The sequence below is a fragment of the Mustela nivalis genome (assembly GCF_964662115.1).
Source record: "Mustela nivalis genome assembly, chromosome: 15".
Taxonomy (NCBI): domain Eukaryota; kingdom Metazoa; phylum Chordata; class Mammalia; order Carnivora; family Mustelidae; genus Mustela; species Mustela nivalis.
Window position 1 is genome coordinate 15,238,434 of NC_139034.1, and position 12,364 is coordinate 15,250,797.

Below are 12,364 nucleotides of genomic sequence, written 5' to 3' on the forward strand. Positions count from 1 at the left end.
TGGGTCATTCAGCAGTTTAGGAAAGTCAACAACTTTCACTCACTTTTTTTTCTTTTCCTTCAAATAATGAGTACTTAGGGATCTTGTTCAGAAACATCAAGATAGTGTCTTTTTTGCACCCCCCACCGTGTGACAAGGTTAGAGTTTGATAGTAAAAGTATTTATGTCTGAAGTGTATGTAAGAGAGAGAAAGAGACTTAAATATATGTATATATTTGTGGTGGTTTTTTGTTTTTAGAAAAAAAAATTGGTGAAAACCACACAACAGCCCACAGTCTGTCTAAACTTTCTGAGTTTCTCTTAAAATGGAAAATATTAAGAGTATTACTCATACTTTGATTTTAAAAATGGAAGGCAAAGGGAGAGCCAGTGATTCATTCCAACACCAGAGATAAAGAACAAATCAAAGCCAGAATGACTTCTGCTCTTGGGCCTTTGAACTCTGGCAGAGGACTTGGCCTCCCCATGGGAACTACACTTGGGTCATCCCCCAGACCCTCTCAGGCCTCACTGCCCTCTCTGAAACCCTGGGTCTCACCAGGGCACCACCCTCACCCCAATCTACTCCCAGTCACTACTCATCTGGGAGATCTTGGCTAGAACCCAGCTGGGACCTCGCATAAGACAGATACAGTGTCTTGGCTCTTTCTGGGGTGCTCCCTGAGCTCGTGCTTCCTGGTGCGCTGGGGAGAGCAGGAGCCAGAATCCCCTTTTGGAGGTCACAGTCATCTTCACTGCTTTCCCCCCCGGGGCACTCTCCCCCATGCCCTGGAACCAGGCTTGCCTATCAGTGGCTGCGGGGTTTGGTGGACCGGGCCTGGCTGAGCTCTTGAGACTTCCCAGCACCCCCAATCCACACAGCACTTAAGAAACAGAAAGAAGAGAGGCTCTGAAGATGTATGGGGGGAAAAAAATAAGAAGTACAGATATTGCTTAAGGAAAACCCATTATTGGATATTTGCTGTAGAAGAAATAATAAATCAAAGTAATGATCCTTAGGGCAGACACCTGATAACACTTTTTTTGTAAAGATATGCCAGTCTACCTTAAAGAAGGATATTAAACAGATCCGTCAACCCCAGGCAAATTACGTTTGCTAAATAAACTGACAATTAATAGATAACCCAGAAGATAAACACCATTCAGGGAAGGGGGGCTAAAAGGCTGGTGTTTAAAAGGAAGGAGAAAATGAAGTTAGAGGTTCGAGTACCCAATTCCATTTCCCGGAGAAACCACAGCTTCCTCTCTCATTGCCTGGTTAGTGAAGGGTTACTCTCTCTACAGTGTTTCTGTTTTAAGTGAAATAAGGTCCAGGTTTCTGTTTGTTTGTTAACTTCCCAAACACATAAAAGGCCCCTGGCAAGACTGTATATTACCATAAAATAATGCAACAGAGAGCAGCCCCCCTAGGGACATGCTATGCCCGTCAGAAGCACTTCCTCATCGTTATTCGTTCACAGCCAAAACCAGAATGTTGAGCTAGGGTTCAGCTTCAAGTGCGTCATTTAACCATGGTTTCGGTGAGTGAATCTATTCCTAATGCTAATTGTTTAAGGAGGAGCTTCTTTTTGATCGTTTTCCACCAGGAGCTACGGGTTTTCACAAGGATGCTCTGATTTCTACGGAGCGTTTCCTTTTTCAGACATGGTGGGCGGGCAGGCGGGCAGGGGAGGGCCCTCCATCCCTGGAATAGCATGTCTCATTGTCCCCATCTTTCCGTAGACCCAACCTCCGCTTCACTACAGCAGGGCCACCGCAGCCCATTCCTGGGAGTGCTCTCGACATGAAATACCGCTTCATCACCAGTGTTACCAGAACAGTCTCCATGCCAACTCCTGCTCTCACGTCCCTGGGAGTGCCGCTGGAACACTGCAGAAGGCAGGTGTGCTCTGTCCCTATTGACCTCAGCCTCCATCTCTTTTCCAAGACAGGCAAGTGTTCAGTTGGTCTCCTTTGTCCTGTCAGCATCTTCTTTCCAGCAGGCTTGCACAGCAGGAGCAACCCAGGGAAGATAGCCTCTCTGGTTCTCGGCTCTTCCCTTCCCTTGTCTTCAGTGCCTGCTCCCTCTGCCTTCTCAGAAGGTATGTGTGCACCAGGCATACCTGAGTCGTGGCCAGGCAAAAGGTTCCCTGTGTCTTCCACCTGTGCCCTCTCTGGAGCCAAGAAGAGGCTTCCTGTGGTGTTGCAGACCGGCCTCCTGTGTCCTCACGCTCCCACTCCTATTTTGGCTTTTGGGCTTGGGTTATTGGCTGTATCTAGCACATCCATCACCCTGAAGGCATCCTCTCTACCTGACTCCCTTCCAGAGATGGGTGCCCTGTCCTCCGCCCTCCACGGTGGTAGCTAGTCCCTGTCCTGAGAGTAGAGCCTTGTCTCCCTACAGGCACCTTTGCCAACTGTCCCTGGATGTCCCTGTCTGCCCGACATCCAGGTCCTGACCTCAGCTTGAGGTCTCTATCCCTCCGTTCTTCTGTTTGACGGGACTCTTTTTCTTTATTCTGGAATCCCTAGGGCTAAGTATTTGTCAGAACTACTGGGAAGGTGATCTTCCCTGGCCAGGTGTATCTCTGGAACCAGAGGTGTCTTGGAAGCTGGATGAGTTCCCCTGACTCAGCCCGGGGGGTGGGCCATCTTGCTCCCTTCCTGTCTGCCCTGTGATGTGGGGAGTAATGGGCTGGAACCATGACAACCACTGGCTTCCAGTGTGGACATTACATGTAAGGACACATCAGTGCAGCCTAAGCCCCAGCTACCTGGTCATTTGAGAGGTCGTGCTCCTAGCTCTATGTGCCGCTTCCAAATTGCTGTACCAATACACTGGAATGTTCCCGGGTCAGTCAACAAGGAGCTGAAGATGTGACCGCCTGGCTAGAGCATGGGCCATTTACCACGCCGGTCTAAATGTGCTTCTTCTCGCTGCATTAGCACTCAGGTTTGGTATTCGGGGTGCCCTGATGCCACTGAACCCCTTTCATACCCAGTCCTTGTTAGGACGTGGTCTCCTTTCTTTCCATTGTGAGAAAAATAATATAGCAGTGTTCTGATTAATAATGGGACAGTCGCTGTTGTCCATGGCAACAAAGTTGCATTGGAATGTGCTGTTTGGTAAATAGAATGTGTTTGAATTGTATGCGTGTAAGCTCACTGCACCTGGGGTGCGGTGGCTGGGGGGTGGGCCCTTGTGAGGTCTTCACTAGATCCCTTCTCTGTGGACCTGAATATCTCTGCGCAACTTGGCCTGCCTTCATGGAGGAAGAGCCTGGACCAGAGGCCTGAGCACATTTATCTCCAACAACGAAAAAGGAAAACAAGGAACATTAAGAGACTTTACTAAGTGCCAAGTTAAAGTCTTAACACACCAACTCTGTGTAATTATCTGGATCTTCCAACAACCATGCATGGTAGCTACAGGAAGCCCAATTCACCGATGAGAAACCCAAGGTGTGGGGAGAATCCAGTGCCAGAAAAAGGGTTTGCGTCTTGGTTCTGCACTTCCCCAGCTGTGTGATTTGGGGCACAGTTGACATTAGAACCAGGTCCATCCCACTGGAGCGGCCATGACCTCCCACTAGGTCATGAGCTGAGAGATTTTCATGGGCGTGGCTTCTTTGGTCCTGATGTCTCCCACAGGCTCTGATGTTCTAAGCAGTGTTGGGGTTTTCCTTGGAAACCTGGCTTGGAGTCAAGTTATCATGAAGGCTCAGCAGACACCTGAGCTAGCATGTTGCTCGCTGACACTGTAACTTCCAAGCAACAGGGAGGTGGGGTGCAGAACATCTACAAGCAAAGCCCTTGTAAAAATAGAATTGTCTTCTAAACAGGGACTTCTAACCACAGGAGAGGCCAAGGGCAGGTTTAAAGATGAGAAGGTAGACCTAGCCAGGGGGTGCTGCATGGAGCATATCTGGGAGAAGGGTGGGAAACCTCAGGAGGCACACGGGAGAATGGTGCCCCTAGCACCTGGACCCCCTACTTTGGGGCAAAAGAAAGTAGGTCAGAAACAACAGGATCAAAAGCAATAAAAACACTGCTTTCCTTCCACACTCAGGACTCAGTGTTGCCTGTCTTCAGGAAGAGCAACTGTGAGCAGATGAGTACCCTGGGAAGGACTGGCTGGCACGGGGCCAGTCTGGATGGGACAGGGAAGCAGGCAGCACAGGTGAACTGCAGAAGCGGGACAGCTAACCTAGGGAGAGGACTGGGCAGCGGGCAAAACCAGAATCACTGCTGTGGGTTCTGAGGTGCCCCCAACAGCCAGCAAGGCATAGACGGTGAACCGCGAACTCACAGGGTAGCTAGAGTCATTAGGGTCCATGCTTGCAAACATCTCTGAATTTATTCCATGCAGAGGCATCAGTTCCTAACCAGTCCCAGGGAGTAGGGCTCGGGATTTCAGGAAGGCGCAAGGGAGCAAAGAGCACATGGGCTTGACAGGTTGACAGACTTGAGCCGTATCATGGCTCCATCACCAGGCGCCCGTGTGAGATGAGCCTCAGTTTCCTCAACATACAAAGGGAGCAGCAATTGTTGTATTCATCAAGATCTTGGCAGGAAAAAGGGGGCACAGTCGAGTGGAATTGAGGAGTATTTGATCAGACTTTCCACTAAGATGCAGGAAGGGATGGTGGGGCTCCCAGTTCAGGGACTGGTGAGAGTGGAGGCCAACACAAGGGAGATGTGCTGGGCCCTGGCAAGACGGTCTTAGGTGGGAGAGGAGCACAGGCACTGCCCAGCGGCAGTCTGCCAGGTGGAGGGAACCAAAAATGCTGGTCTCATTTCCCTCCCTCCCAGCACCCCTTGGTTCCACCCACAGGCCAAACGCGGCATAGCCAGCGGGCTGAGGGGCCTGAGCTGCACGGTTCCTTAGGGTCAGCCTCCCAGCACTTGAGGCAGGGCAGGGAGGGGCGGAGGAGGGAGCTGTGGGATCAAATGGAAACAAGTCTGTCCATTCAACAAATAATTTATTGAGTGCCAAGTGTTCATGGTTTAGTTGGGGGAGTCGTTATTTACAAAGAGAAGAAATCATAGTAGAGTTGCAAGCTGTCACTAAGTCAGTCATGTCAAGGAAAAGTATAAGGAACGATGAGAGTTGCATAGTAGACATGGACCAAGAAACCAGGAGAAGGTGGTTGGGCTGAGGGTAAGGAGGGTTAGGGGAAGTCATTTTAGATGGAAAGCTAGAAGGTGGGTTTAGTGGACGAGAAGGTCCTGAGCCAGGGCTCCAAGAGGCAGGTGGGGGCTGATCCTACTTGACTTTGCTGGCCAGGAAGGAAGGTGGTCTCAGCTGTGATCCTCAGTAGGCCATCTGGCAGGAAAGTGAGTTATGTATGTTTTTAAAGACTAGAGCTGGTACAGAGTGTGGAGAGAGTTGGAGGGGCCAAGAATAGATGTTGGGAGACCACTGTGGTGGCTGCTCTGGTGACAGAAGGGAGAGGTAACAGTAGCTTGGGTTGGAGCCATGGCAATGGTTCATTCGATCATTTATTGAGTTAGGAACATACTGTGTTCCAGCCATGATTCTCAGCCTGAATGAGAGAACAATGGCCAAGAGACATGAGGTTTCTGTCTTAAAGTGGGAAAGGATATGACAATGGCTCAGGAAACCAATTTAGGAGTCAAGCCAGTAGAACTTGGATCTGGACTGGGGGAATGGGACACACGAAGAATAACACCCAGTTTCTGGTTCACACCATGGGAATAGCAGTGCCATTCACTGAACTAAGGGACTGTGTTGAGAAACCGACTTTGTGGAGATCATGAGTTTTATGTTGGGCATGCTGGATTTGGACCCAATGGCTCTGCTACATGCTGCCTTGCAGGGTAGCTACAGCACTTAAATGACGGAGGGTCTCCAAGGGCACCATTCAGAACTGTAAAGGTTAGCAATTCTTGCCCTGTCTGTAAAAGACTCCAAATAAGAAATATCTGTTAGAGGCTTAGTAAGTGGAAGTATATGAAATGGTTGGGCCAAATGACTTCTCTTCTAATTGTGTAGATTAAGGATGTATGTCACAGAGAAGCATCTGAGATGCTGGAGAAGAACTTGGCTCTAAGCCAGGCTAGTGGGGGTGGAAGGGAGGGGGTAGAATTTTACATCCCCTCTAGGCACCTGACAGTTGGTGGCCAGGTCAGTTCTGAGACAGATCTGAACTAGACAGAATCTTTGAAACCCTCAGGTTTCTTAGGGTCCGCTCAGAACTACCTCAATGGAGGAAATTCCAGGGTTTGGCTCATCATTGAGTTGTCCCTAATAGATAGTTTGGGGAAGGTCAAGGTGGCCATTCAAGCCAGTGCTGTATAGCCCAGGAGCCTGGCCTGGCCAGAATTCTTGACAATTTCCTGGGTCTCTTGTAAAATCAGGGACTTCCCAGGAGAATTTGGAGCCCGAGTATCTCATTACCCAGCCAACTACTTTGAAACAAGTTCTGCTTACAATCAAAATCAAAGAGAATCATGAAGGAAGAAAAAAGGGAGGGAGCCTCAGAGAAGAGCAACATGGAACATGGGGGATAAATCCAGAAGCATGAAGGGCAAGCCTGTTGATTTGCCCTTGTGGTGGGTAAGGACTTTTTCTGGCCTCTTTTTTATTCCTTGTGATCCTTCCTTGTAATGCATCTGATGGGGCCAGCTTCTGCTCATGGGTTACCAATTCCAGCTTTTAGGGTAACAGATGGCCCCCTAGAACATGAGGAAGGCTGCTCAGTGAGCTTTCCAGTTATAGACGCTACTAGTGGATGCCTTGGGAACGAGTGGCTTTAGCTGGCACATCGGCGCTTTGTACAATACTGAACTCCTCAAGATCTCCAGGGTTTGTTTGGTCATTCTGTTTTTATTGAGCAGCTACTATATGCCAGGAAATGTGTGAAGCAGTGGGGCTACCACAGAATGAACCCATAGGTTCAGGAGTGGAAGCCGAAGGTAGAGAGGGAGTGTAGAAAAGAGGAGGGAGCAAATATTCTATCTAATGTCTTTGCTGGTCTATTGATTGAAGCCTCAAAAAGGAAAGCGGAGAATACACCTGAGGCAGTAATAGCCCATAGCAGTATTGGTATTGATGTCAGTTTTATTTTTAAATAACTGTACACATAAATAGAATCCAGGATGTTTGTTTCTAGAATTTTCTATGTGAGTCATCAGAGATGATAGCCTTTACAGCATGGGTGATACCGAGAAAGCCATAGAAGAGATTTGGAGCTAAAAACATGCTGCCCTTAGCACAGGCCAGTTGAAAACTGGGATAAATTGGCTATGACTTGAATTCTGGTTTTTTTCCTCCATTCTTTAATAGTCATATTTTAAAATTTGACGTTAGAATTGGACAGAAAAAAACCTCTCAACCAATGCTGCGTGTTTGAAAAAGATGCCAAATCACTCCACAGAGAGATTTCTAATTCAGTCCACCACTGTTTTCTGTCTAGATGCAAACAAATTAAGTACTTTGTTGCTAAGGGGATTAATTAGTTAATATTTATAAAGAGATTTAAATGTAAAAAAAATCCTCTATTAATGTAAAGTATTATTAATATCACCACTAGTTCTACTGTTTTTATATTAGGTAGGAAGGCTTGTTCTTTAACCCGGTTATGGATTCTTCTGGTGAAAATAAAAAGGAAAAAAGAGAAGAGCAAGAATTCACAAAAGAATGTGGCCGACTGGCTTTTGCTTATTTTGAAGGGATTTCCATAAGCAAAGAAGGCTTTCCTGACATCTCATCAAACAGAGGAATGCACAGCCCCCAATTCTTTTTGTTTGATACGTTGGTATCACACCCTCCTGCCTCTTCCATCGGTCTTGCTCTCTCAAAAATGCAGTTCGCATTTTTGAAAACAGGGTCTTGCAGCAAGAGAGGTAGTTGAGGTCTCCTGCTGAATGTCAGACTGCCCAGAGAGGACACAATTGTCCAGGCCTGAGGGGTTTGCCCTTCCTCGCACAAACATCTGGTTGGTGTACTAATGGTGTCTTGGTGGGTGGCACGTGGGGTCAGTTTCCCTCAGTGTCACATATAATGCAGTGTGGGGTTCGATGACAGCACGGCCAGGTGTGACCTGGATATTTCCCGAGGACTTTGGAACATGAGTTGTTTTTTATTAATGTAGTAGCTCAGGGAGGGTTAAACAGAGGAGGGGTGACCTTCTAGGGAGCCTCTGGTTACATCAAATGACAGTTTAAATGCTAAAGCACTAAGGTAAGGGGCCCGGGGACCCCACTGATGGGGAGAACGCAGAGCCCTGGAGGATTCTGAGGAAGGTGTATCTTCAGCAGTGGGCACCAGCCACCTGTAATGCTGGACGATGGCCCTGGAATAGAAAACAAAAGATAGATGGGGCTAGGTGGGAGGTCACATGACCACTACCATTGGTACTCCTTTCTGCGTGTGCCCCGGCGCTTCCTACACTATGGAATGCATTCTGTGTCTGGCTGTTGCTCGCTGATCGCCATCCTTTGTGAGGCTCTGAGGGAGTCAGGGTGAGGAGGGTACATAAATGTGACTGGAAAGTAAGCGTGGTGGGCAGGGACGATGGGAAGCAGGCATTCCAAGGGTAGGATTAGGGCTAGTATGGAACGAGCCTCTCTCAGGTCTCCAAAGGAAACTTCAGCTGATAATAAGCCTGCACACAAAATCCACTGGCCAGTTACTGAGGATCCATTTTTGCAGATGAAAAAATATGTGTGAATACAAGGAATCATATGACTGGGTGTCAGCAACCATTTTCCGGTGTCCTGTGAGTGCTGTTGCAGTTCTCCTGAATCCTGATCTTCTAGGTTTTACATTGGCCCGGTGAGAGGTACTTGTTTTGAAAATGCTGTGTAGTCTGAGTCAGAATCACAAACAAAACCATTTCCCAAAATACCAGGTTCATCTGGTGCGCTTTGATGGCTCAGTTGGTTAAGCATCTGCCTTAGGGTCAGGTCATGATCCCGGTGGGATCAAGTCCTGCATCAGACTCCCTACTCAGGATGGAATCTGCTTCTCCCTCTCCTTCTGGTCTCTGTCAAATAAATAAATAAAATCTTGAAAAATACCAGATTTGTTTTGATAGTCACCATCGGTGACTTTTCTACAGGTGGTAGAACTCTCAAGCTGTCTTTTGAAGATGGTTGAGATAAAAGCTGGTGTATTCTGACTTGGCATTGAAGCTCTGCTGGTGAGTGTTTCTTTCCCATTAATCTCCAAGCTTCCCTCATTTCCTAACAGAAAGATCCATGCAATGCTACCTGACATCCCTTTGTCTTCGAAATATTTAGCCATCACCCCTGACATGTGCTATCTATATTTTAACACCTGCCTCATGACACAAATACTGGAATCAGCAGGTGCTAAGATGCTGGACTGAATGTCAGGAGGAGGAGATGGAAAGAGGAGGCATCCGCTGGCAAACATCTCCCAGGAGAAGGAAAATGGTGCCAAACCAGTTTCTCTCTCCCCTGTTCATGGAACTCTGTACCCTCCATCACGGGAAGATGGTCCTTAGGGGGCTGGAGAGGTGGAAACTGAGGAAATCCTGAAATAGAGGTGTTTTCCATTGTCCAAGACTTGCACAGAGTGCCCATTTTGGAACCAGGCTGGGATCATCCATACCTTAGTTCCCAAACTGCCCAAGTGTTCAGTTGGATATTAGCACATAAATAAAATCACCAAGAATCCAGCAAGGCAGAAGGCCTATTTTCTTTTAAAATAACCCAGAGCCTAAAGGGATACTGCTGTTGAAAAAAAGCCCCAGTACCACTAACAATGTACAATGGTACTCTCCGCCACGTTTTCGTGTGTTCATTTCAACAAAGGCTGATAAAACCACCACGAGTGACCACATAGGGTGGCAATAGATCTTGCATGTGTGTACACGTGTGAGCATGTCTGTACGTGTGTGCCAGCCTGTATGCACACATGCCTGCGTGTGCGCATGTGCCCCGCCTGGGCATGCAGGCGCATGCGCCCCCCCTGCAGGCGCACACGCCCCCCCATGCAGGCGCATGCGCCCCCCTGGGCATGGCGCATGCGCCGAAAGTTACCACCCCCTCAGTCCCCGCATAAAGCGGGGTAATGGAAGGGGCTGCCTTTGTTGCTAGTAACTTAGTTGCTGCCGGGCCTCTGCCTTGACTGTGTATTCTTCCTGCTGCCTAAGGTGTCATTGTACCTTATTTTTCTGTACAGGTTTGCTCTCCCAAGGGAGATGATAAATTGTTTGAGAACCAAGGCCCTGCTGTATTTGGTGTGTGATTGTGAGACAGTGCCAGGCCAGCTCCCCCTGATCTTTGTCCAGCCGATCCCGGCTCCCCCGTGATGGCACCACTCTTGCTTCGTTGTGGCTCCTGGAGTAAGCCTGCTCGTGTCTGCAGGCTGTCGTGAAGGGTCCAGACCCCAGCAGCCAGCTGTCAGTGGGAGGGCGGTTTCTGGCAGTGATGCCCAGCAGATGGGAGCCACTGAGCCGCCCATCCCCCTGGAGGCTCTGAGGTCCCCATGACTGAGACTTCAGTGTGAGCCCATCCAATCCCTTCAATCCCCTGCCAGATGACACATGGGGGCAACACTACTGATCCCTCTTCTTGGTCCTCAGCCCCACTCCCCACCTTTCTCTGACTTCTCTGTGTCCCGGATGCTAACTCTAAGGTTTGCATCATGTGGGTGCTCTGGTCCTTTGGCTGCCAGATGGGTTGAGCCATGGGAAACCAAAGTTGGGAGGAGAGAGAAGGCAGAGAAATGGCACACGTGCAGCCACCCCCAACCTCCTCTACTGCCATTCTCTCCCATTAGATGAGATGCTGGCCGAGGCTGAGCTCTTTCTCCAGTTCGACTCTTGGGGGTGGGGGGGCCCTCTTAAAAGAATTCTCTTCCAGGCTCCAGTCCTCACTGGCTCTGAAATGCTATTTCCTCCCATTGTCTCTTCTTCCTTGGGGGGTGGGGTGGGGTAATGGCTTCTGTTGTTACTACCCTGGAGGCCTGAGCCTGCTTCCCTCAGCCCTGCCCACCCTCTGTAAATTAACTCTGTAAACTTCCCTCAGGTTAATCCTGGAATGTGCCAAGTCCTCTACCTACCTGCTCCTCAGTTTTAATGATAAAACCATAAACTGTGAGCCTTGAGCGCAGGGCTCTGCCCCGATACATTGTTCAGCCCCAAAGCTTAGCAGAATGTCTGGCCCATAATTAGGTCAGCAACAGATATTTGTTAAACAAATACTGAATGAAAGAGGAAGGAATAAATTGCATGGAAGAAAGGTCTGGGAACCATTGGGAATGAGTCAGTAATATCTTACAGTGCAAGAACAGGAACACGGGCCCCATTCCTGGAGGTGATGAGAATTTCAACAGGAAAGAAAGTGAAATAGTTCCTGAAGATGGCTCTGGCCTGTCATATAACCAAATCACATGGCAGCAAAGGTGTCACTTTGCCGCGGGAGTTCTTCATTCCAGCTTCAGGAACAGTAACCCTGGAAACATCTTCAAGCTACCTAGCAGATAGAGGTCACACTGCATTTCTCTGGAATGCTGAGCAGGAAAGGAAAGGCAACTGGAGAGGAGTGGTTTCCCTTGTGTAGGTAGAACAGGAGAGAAGGAGGAAGGGAGAGCAGCTCATTGGTTATGAGGTCAGAGAAGTGAAAGATGGCTGTCGGATCTGATATGCCCACGTACCATTTCCCTCTCTAATAGTGGCGGTACATAGCCTCCTCAAAGACAGGACAGATTTTAAGAATGAATGAATCCCATTCATGACACAAAATTTTTCATGCTTGTCCTCCATATTTCCTGTCCAGGAGCAAAGACACGTCTTGAGCAAGGATCCCCTTTGGGTAATTCTTTTGTATGATTGCCTAGACAAGAATTGCATGTGTCAAGGCAATTATGGAACAAATTCTGTCACCACCAGAACAGATGGAGGTAGGGACAAAAGAGTAGCAGGCTCTCAACTCTGTAGAAAGGGGAGGGAACTTCTGTGATAAATTAGGTCTCATTCCCCCACTGTCTCATGTCCTCGGCCCCCACAGGCCCTTGTGAGGCCATGCTGTCCCCTGTGTTCCCACTGCATGCTGCTCGTCCCCTTCACCAGACTCCAGCGCTGACTCCAGCGCTGGTGGGGGGGAGACTTTGTTATGTGTGAAGCCAGCCCCATGGGTAACAAAGATAATGAATGGTGGTCACAGTGCATTAGACTCTGTCAAATGATCTGTTTTGTCTTGATGCTTTAAAAGCTCTTTCCTGATCAGAGGCTACCATCAGCCCCACCTGAGTCTCGGGAGCATTTGGATTCACAGTAGCGGTCTGAGAAACCATTCTTTTTTTACACATCCCCTGCCCTTTAGGGACCCCTCTTCTCGTGGCCTCTGTGGGTCTTAGGATGTTATCTCCTCAAGAAGAATCTCATCTATA

At 48.5% G+C, this 12,364-nt stretch overlaps 1 long non-coding RNA gene across 1 annotated transcript; it reads left to right on the forward strand.

The window, feature by feature from the left end:
* The first annotated feature begins 1,428 nt into the window (after positions 1-1,428).
* On the forward strand, positions 1,429-9,647 carry LOC309849040. Its single transcript, XR_014303445.1, has 4 exons — positions 1,429-1,520; positions 1,723-1,931; positions 9,066-9,146; positions 9,313-9,647. It is a non-coding gene; the product is annotated as an uncharacterized lncRNA (long non-coding RNA).
* The last annotated feature ends 2,717 nt before the right edge of the window (positions 9,648-12,364 follow it).